The sequence below is a fragment of the Empidonax traillii genome, unplaced genomic scaffold (assembly GCF_003031625.1).
Source record: "Empidonax traillii isolate 1590-97213 ecotype Southwest subspecies unplaced genomic scaffold, ASM303162v1 scaffold360:size843394, whole genome shotgun sequence".
Taxonomy (NCBI): domain Eukaryota; kingdom Metazoa; phylum Chordata; class Aves; order Passeriformes; family Tyrannidae; genus Empidonax; species Empidonax traillii.
In genome coordinates, this window is record NW_020955553.1 from 472701 (window position 1) to 487324 (window position 14624).

The window sequence follows — 14624 nt, forward strand, 5'->3', positions numbered from 1 at the left end:
TGGTTTTAGGAAACCAGTTTGAATGGATAACATTGCTTCAGAAGCTGGCTAAAAGAAGAGGTACAAGTTCGGTACTTAAACAGTTTGGATTATTTTCCTTACTGATAAAAATTGAGTGTGAGCCTTAGATAAGTTATACCTACACTAAATAAAAGTGTGATATGGAAGAGTTATCTGGAAACAGTGGGGCTTTTTTCTGTTTTTCACTGAATGCCGTTGTTCTGATAGAATACAGTCAGACAGTGTACAGCTTGGGTCGCCCATTTTATTGCACCCATGTGCAATAAAATTAATTCAAACTGGGACAAGCATCAAGGTGTATGGGAGACTAAAGGTGGTTCACTTGTTTACACAAACAAAACAAAGTCTAAAAGAGAACAAAGCTGTTGTCTGTAAATATAAAAGGAGGGAGAAGAGCTATTTAAAGGATGATGTTGATATAAGAACAAATGGTTATAAAACGGCAGTGAATAAAGTCCAGTGGGAAATTAGAAGGAAACACTGGAATGATATCCTGGTACAGCCCTCCATCAGGAGCAGGGGGAGCAAGAAACTCCACTGGTTAAAGCATGAAACTTGAATACTTCATGAAACCAATTATATGATGTGCAGTTGACAACAAAAGCTGGGATTTGAACTTGATGCAGGAGGTCCTTTTAAATCCTATTTCCTATGTTTCCAGGGGAAGCTGATTTAAATCTTCAGCAATAGATGTCTTAGATGCTGATAACAATAATTAATACCTTACACTCCAGTAATACCCTTCCATCTACAGACCACAAAGCACATTGAACACACGTGGGAATTAAACATCTAAATATCCACCTGTGTTGTTTCTGTTATTTTGCAGCCAAGAAATTGTGATGCCCTGAGCAATTCTTTTTGGATCACTTGGAAAAATCTGTAAAAATGAAGAATAGACCTCACAGATCTCCTAGTTTTAAGAATAAACCTGTAGTTCTGGAAATTGTCATCATGTTTCCAAGGCTTTCTAATTCCAGAAAATGTATGAATTGTACACAATTGCTTGTACAAAGCTATAAGCCATATGCTGTTTAGCTTAAAATGTCAATGAGCGAGTCAGCAGCAACAAGAAAATGAAGGTGTTTGTAAATGTTGCATTTAAAAGGCATTTAGAAAAATGAGAGTGGTCCTCCAAAGATATACGCATCTTCGAAATCAGAACAATGCAGTATTTCACAGTCATTAAATAACGTGTCACGTAGCTACAAACAAGAATCATATAGCTTGAAAAAATGTTGTTTTCCTCTTGGGGAGTTGGAACAGCACCAGTTCCGTGTGTGTTAATTCCCACTCTGACTTCCACTGGGAAAGGCGCCAGGGGTGGCAAGGGATAGAGAGCAGTCGTTCCCTGGCTCTGCTCCCTGCCCTGAAACCCTTCCCTCTCAAACCTGCAGAACCCTAGCTGCACTTGCCAGCATTCAAACAGGCATTCAGCACACAGAAGAAACTGAACACACTGGTTTGGCTCTTTTTGAGGCCTTAAAATCCTCTGTCTTATCCCTACTCTACCATCTCCATCAAGGAGAGATAAGTCTTGAAGTCCATCTGATTTCTTGCTTTCGATATGTTGATATCTAAACAGTGAAGCTCTGTATACAAAGATGCATTCAGAGGAAGAGCTGATTTGTGTAATTCCCACCTACTAACGTCCTCATGCTTCTTCCAATGCCATGTTACATGCTGGGTGTGGCCCCTGAACAGAGCAGTTGAAGCCATTGCCTTCTGCTCCTTCACATTCCTCCACTCTGTGTCCTCTGCCGTTGTCTTTACAAGCCCCAGGCAAAGGTGAGACAGATGGACTTCCATGCCTGTGTAGGGCCATACCCCAAAAGAGCTGTCTCTGCCCAGAAAAATGTATACTCTAACCCAAAGGAAGCTACTCGTGTAGCTAAGAAGTTGGCTGCAGTGCTGTGTAGACCCTGTTAAAAACAGAAGCTCAAAACAAGACCAAGCACCTTCCCAGGGTAAATCAGGCTGAGGGATGAAGACCACGGTTCAAAAAATTTGGAGTGGGAAGTAGTGTCATGCTGGGTGCAGGGAGGGATGGGAAAGACAGAGAATTCATCAGGAATCTGAAATTATCCATTTCAAGAATGTAACTTATTCTCTAGGTGACCAAAATTTACATAGACTTATTTGCAATTGGGAAAGATACTACCATGTAGAGGACTGATAGTTAGACTGCTCCCATCCCTTTCTGCTGGTTCTGCTGGACTGCAATCTCTCCACTGGCCAGAACAGAGAGCCTTGTTTTTCCAAAGCTCAAAAAAACGAGGTCATGATCCTTATAATAACATTCAAATAATGAAAATAAATAATAGGAATTCCAATACACAAAAAGTCCAGATTCTAACCACAAAAATATATGCTCTAAGTCAAAGGAAATTGCACGCGTGTAGCTGAGCACAGAAGTTGGCTCAGAGCCCACTTGTAACTAAGCCATGCATTTGAGGACAGAATAGATCCCATTGTCTCTTGAGAGGTTTTTAACTTTTCTTTGTTGTTCTCTAGGACATGAACTACCTAAACTGAAAAACAGAATTTTTTTATCCAATGTGTCCAATGCAACATGTCTCTGACAGGCAATTTTTTTATTTTTTTGTTTTAAATCAGTTACCACTTTAGAGACTGCTGATTAAGTTCTGTCCTGATTCATTTCATCCAAGACACGGGGTGAAGGGTTTCGTCCCTTGAGTTCCACACACCCTTTCCAAGGCCACACTTTTCCACGTAGTGACTAGAAGGCAGGAAGAGTGGAAAAGTGTCCTTTCTGGCTTTCCTCAGCTTACAATATAGTTTTATTTGCCTTCCCTTGGTTTCTACCACCTCTTTTTAAAGGCCTTCTGAAAAGCAAGGTGAAATATAAAGAGTTTTAGAACAGTGGTGCCCATTTCTCCCTCTTCCCCCCCTCCCCACCTCTTAATGCCAGCATTTTCTCCCTGCTTTCGCAGAAGATCTCTGCAAAAACTCATAGAGAAGACAAGTGACAGAAAGTCTTTTTCTCTACTTTGCTGAAGAAAGATGATAGTGAAAAAGGATATTTAGCCTAAAATCTCTTTGTGGCTGCTGCTTCTGACGCGGGACACACTGAGATCATCTCAAATCAGCATTTTTAGAAAGATCTGTACACATTTTTGATTTGAGAATCTGCCTTGGTTCCAGATTTGTCTCCTAATATCTAAAGAGGAGAAAGCTAGAAATCTTGAGGAATGTCCATCTGACTGAAGCAGCCTGGGACCAAACAAACCCAACAGCCAGTCTTCTAGTCTCTGGCCCCATTTTGTTCTCTCAGCCTCATCATCCGCCTGAGAGGACTCCATTGAACAGGCAAGAATTGCATCACTGAAAATAAATCTCAACTGGTGTTAACAACATCTATCCACTCTCTCAACTAAAACCCCAATTTCAAAAAAAAAGGTGCGTTCCTTTTGGTTTCAAAGTAGCTCAGGGAGAGCAGAGGACAGAAAACTTGACAAATAGACAAGAAACTTGACAAAATTCTGCAGAAATAGAAAAACTAAAAATGTATGACTTAAAGGTATTTTACCAGCATTTAATAATACTGCAAAAGGAAGGAAGCACCACAAGACCAGTTCTTTACTTATTATTTTCAGTTTCAGAATTCATTTGATACATATTAGAGGGCTCACAATCACGTAACTGGTTAGGAGGTGCAATTCGCTATGAGCTTGTGGGAGGTCCTGTGCTTGAAGACACTGGAGTATTTTGTTTTTAAATGCTCTGAGATTTTTTTTTTTTTAAAGTTATAGGATTTAATTAATTTGGTGGTCTGCTGGCTTTTTTCAGTCAGAAGTTACATATAACCTATCTCCTGGTTTTTTCTCTCTTCCTCTCTCTCCTTTTCCCTCACAGAAGACTTTGCTAGGCATACATTTCAGAATCTAATCATAGACAACTTAAATCTTTCCAACATTACACACATTAGTAATTGCAAAATAATAAACATGACAAAATTCAGATTAATAGGGCATCCTGCATAACTCGGATGGCAGGGAGAGCCCTCTGGAATTCTAAGAGTAATAGGTCTGTGTTTATTTCTCAACCGTCGGCATAATGTGACTGATTTACAAGAGTTTAACTCAAGTGTTAATCTGACAGTGACGAAGAGCTTCTCAGTGGCAGAATCACTTACACTATCATATTAGTTGCCTCCTCTATTAAAGCAGTATGGTCGATAATTGGAATGCTTTTATGTCTAGTGGTTCTGACAAGGCTCTCTTTAGGTCACATATGGGCGGTCTGGCTTGCTGCACAGCTGAACAGTGGCAAATGATTTAAACTGAGAAAGTATTGTTCTCCTCATATTATGGAGCAAGGGCAGTTCAAGGAAAGTAAGGCTCTGCACCGGCTACCTGCTGGTGTGTAGTAAAATAAGATGGACATGATACTGGGTTGGGAGTACAATTAAATCTATTTTGCACCGACGTGTTGGTGGACAGATGAGTTTCCACATGGCAGAGCTTTATGATCTTTAAGGTAGACTGAACTAATAGATTGGTGTGGAACGCACTGAAGTTACTAAGGATGAGAAAGCAAGCAGCAGTACATTTGAACTACAGGTTTCTCATATGCTCCGCGTCATGCTGAGTTTTTATAGCTCCTGGCTTTCAAAAAGCCTGTTTCAAAGAGGTTTGCGCTAGACTGGGCATGCAGTTTTGCTCTGCAGATATTGTCGCTACCGATTTAGTGGAATGCAATTAGGAAGCCTAAATTAAGTGGTAATGGAGAACCAGCTCTTGAAACTGGGGTTTCCACGGCAACCACTGCTTACAATACAGCCTTCAGTTAGTTTTCCCACTTTATCTGCAAAATGCACAATTGAGCTTTAAAACAGCTTTGTGCTGAAAAGCGCACTGTAAACAACTGTTTGCAATGAGAGTTTTACACTGTCTTTAAATACAACAAGCTATCAAATAAAATTTACTTGTCCCTACTAATAAAAAAATAAATAAAAAATCCACACAGTACAAAACACTAAAGAGTCCAGAAACTTACTATTCATTCTGGAAATTTATATATAATATGAAAATTCAGGATCTTGTGGCTCATCAATTTGTCTTTTAAGTCTTATCATAATTCCTCAATTTTAAGACGTATAATCCCGTATCTCTCAGTAGTGAGAAGAACTGAGCATTTTGGTACAAATACTGCATTTATCGCAATAGCAACGTTACATAGTTATAAAGTGCTTTTTGTCTAATATGAACTAATAAATGTGCTTTTTCATCAGACTCCCTTTTACATCTAGCAATCTTTTATAGATTTTTTTCCCCTCTATAATACATTATTATATCCTTCATAAATGTTCTTTTTTTATGACAAAGTAGGGCTGTGCCATTTCTGAACTGCTTAATATTCTTGATTGCTTTAGGATCACAGCCCAACTTTTGCATCGTGTCAAAGGCAACCACAGGTGATTAAATATGTGCAAAATACAGGAAAGTGGAAAGGGTGATGTTAAGATCATGTGTAATTTGTATTGACCACCCTTTTCATGATAACCCCATCAAACTGAATCTCTAAGCTGAAATTAAGTATCTGCAACCAATTGTTCTCCTCTGTTGTACAATCACAAGTCTTAGTTTAATACTTTCAGGTGATTAGTAAGAGTTGGAGCTTGGCAGTTTTTAACATTCCCCTTTTTTTTCCCCTTCCTTAAAGATAAAAATCTCAGAGAAAACACGGTGCAAACCTCCCTGAGATAATTTCAGACGAGATATCACATAACTTTGATTTTTGTCCTATCGGTAGCATTTTTTGGAAAAAGAAGAAAGATGCACCAGCAAAGGATCCCACAGCAAATCAAACCAGATCTAATTTGTGTCTCAGCTGAAATACATCAACCCAAACAACTTGCAGCCTTTTAAGGCTGATACACTTTGTGTGTGTGTGTGTGTGTGTGTTATAGCAACCATACCGGGTCGATGTAGAGAGAGAGAAAAAGGGTGTGGGGGTGAAGGTGGTGAGAAGGGGAGAGAAGGGGGAGGTGTGGGTGCCTTCCCTCAGGAGTCTATTGGTCAGAAGACTGCATCTTGACATCTGCAGTCGTGTATAAATCTGGATTTGATATAGTCTCTGCAGACTTTGAACATGCCAGGCAGGGAAGCTTGCCCTTCTCAGTATGGGTGCGCTTTCAGATGCAGAGATTGGGCTGTGACTATTCTGATCTGCTCGAAACAGCCTTTTCAGCACTAACCGAAAACAGAGTGAGGATGGGAAGGCTGACTGCAAAGTTCACATCTCCTCTGCTGTGTGCTGGTGCTAATGGGAGTTTCTCCTGTGATGGGTAGGTCATAAAACACACAGCTGCAGAGACTGTGAAGGGTCTGAGCAAATCAAAGAACTTAGTAGTAAAAATGATGTGTGTGCCAATATAATTTAATATTAGCTTGTGAAAACTGTTGAAGAAACATATCTTTGTCATATATCAGAACTGGTTCAAAGTTGAATCAACGGATTAATAGGGTTATTTGTATTGATATTTTCCTCATAAAGGCTTTATTATTTAGGAATCAGAGCTGGAAACTGTAATTTCTTTAATGATTTTTTCATCACATAAATTAGCCTGCCTCAACTCCTCCGTCTAGAAGGCAAGAGGAGAGGTTGAGCTGGTCCTCTTCCTCATTCTTACACAAAATCTGCTCGTTTGGATGGATCCCAAATTTTAAAGAAACAAGTTCCTGGAAGAAATGCAGAATGCAAGTGCACACAAGACTTTCACAGGGCATCTCGTTTCAACACCGACTGCCTGCATTTTATCGGAGTACTAAAGGACACATTGAAATTATTTTGTTCTGGCACTGGCATGCGTTGTGATGTGTATGCATTCAATTGCACTTGACAAATCTTTGGGGCAAACAAAATGGTCTAATGTAAGGAAATATCTTAACATATTCCAAAATGACATTTTTAGACCAAACATGTGTTCGATTGATTTGCCTTCTCCAGAGATCACTTTTGAATCTGGGCCAGCGATAAGCAGGGGGGGCAGGCTCTTGCTGAAGGCCAGGCGGGTCAGCCGTGCTTCCGCTGGTATTTCCTGCGCTGCAGAGTCCCGTACCTAACTGTACAAATAGCTCCACATGGCATCCTGAGAGCGTGCCAGGGAATTTTATGATCGCATGCCAAGTATGGTTGTCAGGTTCCACTCCACTGCTGTGTGTGTATGCGTGTGCTCATATGTGTGTGTGGCTGGAGCTAACTTCAGACTGAGTAATTACCATAATCCAAACAGGGCCTTTACCATCTTATTTGCATTCAGCCAGCAGTGCTGTTTTTATCAGCACCACTACTGAATTGTTGCAAAGTTTTAATTATCTTGACAACTCTCCTCTCTTTTTTTTTTTTTCCTCTCTCCCCTCTTGGTTTGTGTTTGGATTTCAGTAGTCATACCCCCACAGCAGCAAATCAGATTTCTGCAATGGGAAGTTTTCTCACTTTTTCTTCTAGTACCTATAAGCTGATGCAAAGGCTGCATAGAATGAGGACAGAGCAAAGTTGTATTTATTAATTAATGCCTAATATTTTTTGCAGCAAAAGTCACTCCAGATGCCTCTTTTTGATTTGTATTTGAAACCCTGGTGTAACTTTACACATGTGTGTAAGCTTGCAAAATTTAAAGAAAATCATTTCCTATGCAGACAGATACCCCCTTGCATAAATGTTTGCCAAAACAGAGCTTTAGTTGTCATGTTTTCTATATTTCCATAATCTTTTGATTTAGGATTAGTATAAAGTGTATCATGTCACTTATATTTGCTCTTTCTCAAACGCTCTGCATTTTCAGTATTTGAATGCTAAGTTAGACAAATTCAACCTTGAAATAAGACACCGTTTCCTAGCAGTAAGGGTAATTAAACACTGGAAGAGCTTACCCAGGGAAGAGGGGGTCTCACTACATCTTGGAGTCTTTAAAATGAGATTTTAGAAGATTAGACAATTTTCTGAAAGACGTTTATCTAATCCAGCTTCTGGGGAAAGATTCTAGTGTACGTATACAGGAGGTTAGATGAGACGATCGCCCAAGTCCCTTTTGATTTCTCAGCCTGTTGGCCTAAACCTGAGTTTGGATATGTTTCAGTTCACATTTAAAGATCAGTTATAATATCTCCAGACAGAAATTGTCTTTTGGGAATATTAAGAGTAAATATATTTCAAAACTTTGTTGTCTGCTGTAGAAAATAATAGTTTGTCAGTTAGGTTTTGCACTGCCTTTTGTTTTGCTTTTATAAGTAGTTACAAATCACAAAGGTTAATGCAGATTAAAATATTCCAGTATGAGATCACTACGGAGGAATAGAAGGCTTTCAAGCCTAAAGATTCACAAGCGGAACAAATGTAAAAATGATTTCTAGTCTTTTGGCTTCTCAGGTGCAACAAATATTTTTCTTTAAAAAAAGCACAATTAATATATTTTTCTAACCATAGAATACTATGATTGTGCTTAGTGTCTCATCTCTTTTGAAGTTTATGCATTAGATTGCATATAATTGCCATCAAACAGTGTGGTAGTATTCTGTTATTCTGAAAGGTAAACAAATTCTGTTTAGCAGTTGTTAAACATTTGGTTTGCTGCAGTTTGGCCTTATGAACACTTTATCCTTGTTTTCCCTTTAAAAGGAAAAAATTAAAGGTAAGAACCATTAGGGATTTCTCTTTAAATCCAGCAATCTATGCATACTACTAAGAATCAATGCTCTGTAAGCTGTCTGGTGTTCTGCAATAAATTCTAGCTTTTATAGACTTTTTCTGGGCTAGGTAGCTGCTAATGCCATAGAAATTGATTATTTGTGGTGTTCTTATCACTGCTTAAAATATCTAATTGCTTTTTCTCCACAGATTTGGATTTGGCTTGCTTGATGCTGGACGATTAATGAAGGAAGCCCTAACTGGACAAATGTTGGTCTCCTGAGACAATGTGTTGTTGATAACAGGTCTGATTTGAGCAAGTCTAGTCAAATTCAATTTTAGTAGTATTTAAAGGCACACGCAGGACACATATCGCTGAGTTTTCAATTGGTTTGTCAGGTTTTTTAAGTCTGTTGTGTTACCAAAGCTTATTCCCATTAAGTATTAAACTTTCCAAAGCAGCAAAGACACGTACCTGTCATTTCCAGAGAAATAAATTTTGCCTCAGTATAGCAAGTTTTGGTCAAAATTTGCCTTTATTCTTTCACACTATGCAGACTGGAATATGTAATTCATCACTGCATGACTGTTCCCGTGGAGGAATTATTGCACTCTGATTATTTTGAACCCTAAAAACTATTGATTGAGGTAAAAAGGAGACAAAAAGGTATTGCAATCAGTTCTCAGTTTAGCAAGGGCAGCCTTTTTAAATGCAGCTAGTCCTTAGCCTAGAAGCTGTATGCAGTTGCTACTGCTTCTGTAGGATTTTTCATGAAGCTGTGCCTGTGTCATTTATGTGAAGTTAAGTACAAAACATTTTCCACTGCACTACCAAATGAGGATAAACACCAAACATCAAATCACTATCTTACTGGATCACTGTATAGAGTGTGAAATTTGGTCTGCAGCTGAGGAAGAAAAAGGTCTCATATGCCACCAGAATACTGGACTCCAGGATGTCGCCATTCTCATCAAGTCAAAGCAATGACATCTAGAGTTCAGTAGGGTCTTGAGTACTTTCCTCCTTTCAAGAGCTCTTGTTTTCTAGAGTTATATAAACCAGAGGGAAGTGGAATTTGCATTCATATACCTTGCACCCTTTCTAACCATGGTGCCAGCCTCTCTTTGTCCCCAGAGGGGATTATTGAAGGAGAGCCTAATGGCCAGCTCCCTGGAGGTCTAGGCACGGCACTGCACATCATTTTTAAGCACCAGCTTGCAGAAGTGACTGCAGACCCTGGTGTTTGTTGTCTTTTGAATGCTGTGTAGAGAAAGGCAGAAATCTCAGAATGAGAAGCAAAACAGATGGACATGGAAAGCATAAGGTCCATGCTCCAGCTCCAGCATGTATCTGTAATCATAACCCTTTTCATCAAAGTGTCCCTCACCAGTCTGGGGCCTGGAGTTCTCTCCTCAAGCTGACACTAACAATATTCAATACAAATAAATCAATTGTCTTTTGCATCATTATCACAGTCACAGCAGTCATGCTGCCAACTAATTTTTTATCTAACAGTCTAGTAATGCTTTAGGCAATGCTTCACATATGAGGACACTCCAGATCAGTTCTCTTTGCAGCCCCAGAACAGTCAGCCTTGTCACTGCCACCTTGCACTGGTGCTCCTTAGACACAATGCTCTGAATCAAAGTGCTCCCTCTCTCTTGGAAACATGCAATATTTTAGGAAACAGTGTAAGGTTTATTAGTCTGGAATAAAACAAGAGACACACCGTAATTTTTTTTTCCTGCTGAGCAGGTACAGAACCCAGTTACCTAGGAGGGACTCATCCCACAAGCTATGGCATGTTTTTGTTTACCCATTTTAGCCAGATTAATGTTAATGCAGAAGATATTCAAACAGCTGGTTTTTTGCACCTATGGATCAATGACTTCTGCATGTTTTTTTAAGCCTTTCTATGGAAAGGGCAGGAATGCACTAGGAATGTGCAGTCCTGTGAGGTCATTGCTTACCAAAAATTTCTCCTCCGTTCAATCCTGCAGTGATTCTCCAGCAAAGCAATGGCTGAGAGATACACTCCAGAGGAACAGGAGCACTTTCCCTTTTGTCTGTCAATATTACATGTAAAAGGCACAGCAAGGAAGTCTGTTTCTCAGTATTGTACCTACTTGAGGCTCCTGAAGGTGTGATTAATTAGGTGTGATTAATTAAACCATGAGTCATGACCTTCTTCTTTTCCTGTCACATTACTTACGAACAAGAGGGCAGTCAGTGATATTAAATGGTATGATAAAGCAAATTTAGAGGAAAATTTAGAAAGAAATTAGTTGTGTTGCATGTGGTCAACCTATGGGATTCGCTGCTACAGGTAACCACCCGATAAATAGGGTTCCATGGCTGGAAAGAGTAGTTGTTAATCTGTTATTATCATTACAGATGGAACCAGTGCTGTGTTTCTTGGACTGCTGGGTGCACTGGAAAGGCAGACATGAGTCCTGCTTGGCTAATGAAGTAAGATGAAGTTATCCATGGGCTGGAAAGTCAGGCAGGAATGCTGTTCTCCACAGACAGCACTGTTAGCTTGATCTGTGACTTGCCATTTTATTGGTTGGTTGGTTGGTTGGTTGGTTGTTTATTTGTCTGTCTTTTTAATTCCTCTGGAAAATACTGTACTGGCTCTCTGTTTTGACTGAATGGCCAGGCTTTGGCAGAAGACATAGCATTCTTCTTCTCTGACCTTTATATCAAAATTGATTAACAATAATTATTTTGCAGAAGAGGATTGACAACAAGACGTGGATGTTCATCTTTAATGACCTGTAGTCACCAAGTGGAAATCAGCTAATTTTGATGATACAACTGACCACCTTCTCAGAAATAGCTAAATATTTACTCCTTCACAAAATGGTAAAGTAATATTTTATCCTTAGATAATATAAAGAACAACCTTTTGGCTCTCATAATTTCTTGGGACCTTTCTCATTAGTGGCAGTAACAAGATGTGCTGGCTAATATTTATGCAGTCAGAAATGGCATAACTTAGAATTAGAACCTGTGTAATTCTGTCAAATATTCAGAATTTTATGTTTATATATTTTAATCTATGTAAAGTATGGAGTCCTCTCATAATCTAATTGGTTTTGTTTGTTATCAAGTTTGACATTTTACAGAAGAGTTCACTGGAAGGTGTCTGTTTTATATTGTTCTCACTTCCTAATAGAAGACCTTACTTAAAAGAATATTTGTTTTCAATTACGAAAATACTTTCCTGATCTCATTAAACAAAAAAAAGACAAAGTGCTATTTTTCCTTTTTATTTGTGACAATACAAATTAAACACACCTATGGCAAACCAATTACTGTATTTATGTTTTTTATACAGAGCAAGACTATTAACTGTGAACGTGGAGAGATGAAGCAAGCAAAAAACAAGAGAAGTGTGAAGAGCTTTGCTGCCATATCATCTGTGACACTGTATCAGCTCCTAGTTTTAGGATCGATGAGTGAATAGGTGTATAAGAGATACACTGTTATCCTACAAAGAAGGGTTATTTCAAAGAAAGAAAGAGAAAAAACTAAAAGGGATGTCAGTATATTCTTGGGCACTATATGATGACAATCTTAGAGAGGGAGCTTCATTTGGTGTTCTTCTAATTTTGAATCTATGCAGTGGAACAGTACTACAGAGAGATCTAGATGATAACGCTCTTGATCTTATCAAGTATTGCCATAGTGCTAGTATTGTCACTTTCTTGTTGAATTTACTCACGAGAGAGAAACCATTCTGTTATATTAATTAAAGATTTACATTCTGTCCTTCATTTCTGCACTTTACATTATTGTTTAAAAAAAGACAGAAAGGGATTAAATGGGGCAGGAAAAGAAGCAAAAATAGAGGTGAAGTAATAGCAAAAATCAAACATTAAATATTTCCTGTAACTGCAGTCAGAAGTGGGTATTATATTTGACCAAATAACCAAATCCCCCACCACAAGTCAGAACTTCACTTTTTATTTCAATACTCTTGATAGAAAGGACCCGATCCGTTATTCTGTGTGTGCTAAATAGTGTACTACCAACACTAATAGACCAAGCAGATGGTTTTGTTTTATTTTCTGAATGGTGTAATGTTTTGCTGCAAATATAAATAGTGTGCTCGTTTACCTGATCCAAGTTCCCAATGTACTTTTTAATAAACCAAGTAATTTTGACAGAAATATGTTGACCAAGCCTAGCCTAACACTATTCACACAGTGAGTTCAATACTGACATAAATTCCACCAATTAAAAAAGTCAGTGGTATTGCATTTATTTTTAGAAGTTGAAGGATAAAGACAGAAATGCAAGAGAAGGAGCACTAAGAACCATATAGTCCCTGCTCTTTAAAGGTCTCATCCAGAGCCTGTTAAGGTAATGTGCATATTATTTTTTATTTTAACAGACTTTGCATAAGTCAAAAATTATTGAAAATTAGGAACAGGAAAAAGAATCACTCTATTAACATTTGTTAGGTTATATCCATAAGAAACTTGTAAAAAATGAAAACAGAAGAAATTATTAAAGCAGATCCAAATATTACATTTATTCTAGAATTCAGGATTACGTCATTTTCTGCTCCAACAGAAGAGTGTGATGTCGCAAACATCAGATTTTTCCAAAGTCTTTCCTGAAAACATTTCCTATCATGGAATACTTTACCTTGCTTTCTTCTTACAGATATTCCTTCTAGAAACATGTCCCTTCGGACAAGCAATTAAGGAATATCAGGGGGGTAGTCTGGAGCATACCACAACTTGGGACACCAAAGCATTACAGATTGCTCTCGTGGGAATTGCTGGTTGGGAATTGGTGGTGGGTCAGGAAAAAAGCCAAAGCAGAGTGCCCAAGACTGCCCCAGAGATCAGAAGCAAGACTAAACACCACTCTTCCAAACCAAGATTTCTGAGCTAACCTAGATTTTCATTTATAGTTAAAGCAGAGAGATTTTATTCTTACAGTGGATTTTTATCTCATATAAAATCAAGCAAGCAAAAGGACTATAAGATTAGATCCTCCTTCTGCATTCCACCAAAGGAGAACTGGGGAAAAAACAGATGGAGTGATTTGCTGGGGTAAGATGAACCCTCGGCTGAACGAGACCTCCTGTCCTGTTCAGAGGCTGCCCTTTCCTGACTGTGATGTGGAAGAAAGACAGCTATCAGCAGGCCCTTGCAAAAACCCTCCACCTGTTTTTGCTCAAAGTGACAAAACCCAGAGGACAATGTCTGTATTCCCTACTGGTCTGTAGGGAGTGTAATGTAGCTGATGCAATTCCCGGCTCCAGCACACCTGCAAGGTCTCATTGATCTGCTGCTCACTGCTCTGAAAACTCAGAAATCTATTATCAGTGTGAGCATGTGCTTATTGATCAGATTACCTGCTTCTGTTCCCTGTATGCACCTAATTGTAGCAACATAAGAGCACACACACACTTAAGTATACACACATGTTTCCATATATACAGGCATGCGCACACAGGTTATGAGGATGTGTGCATGTTAAAGGCTTTACTTTTTTTTTATTTTATTTTTTGCTTTACAAAACTGCACATAAATAAAAAGAATGGACCTTCTCAGTGAAACGTGAGCACAGGAACACTCACAAGTGGCCAAGAGCTGCTAAATAATTAATCAATAGAGCAGTGTGGCAGTTTGAAATGTAAATGTGATGGATGAAGGTGTGATGCTTGTCATCAAGCAGAAAATGATGTGACTGGAATGGATAACCCACAGTACCTGCTAACTGGCAAAAGCTTGGACACAAAGATAAAGTAAAGCCATCAGAAAGCAGCCCTGGCAACCCCTAATTCTTGCCTTTGACCCGCAATTCACTTTCATGTCTCTGTCCCAGAAGAGATGTTTAAAAAAATGATGAAGAGAGATCTTGGGGTGGGAAAGGGGAGAGAAAAAAACCATCAGAAGAAATGCTACCTGACAAGGCTGCAGGCTACATT

The 14624-nt window shown here is 38.8% G+C and overlaps 1 long non-coding RNA gene across 1 annotated transcript in view; it reads left to right on the plus strand.

Moving 5' to 3' along the window:
- The window catches only part of LOC114061794, a 160579-nt gene extending 148371 nt beyond the window's left edge, over nt 1–12208 (plus strand). Inside the window, exons 5-7 of the long non-coding RNA XR_003572226.1 lie at nt 8884–8943; nt 11408–11539; nt 12015–12208. This is a non-coding gene — a long non-coding RNA (uncharacterized LOC114061794). The remainder of the gene's footprint in view (nt 1–8883; nt 8944–11407; nt 11540–12014) is intronic.
- Nucleotides 12209–14624: the final 2416 nt, after the last annotated feature.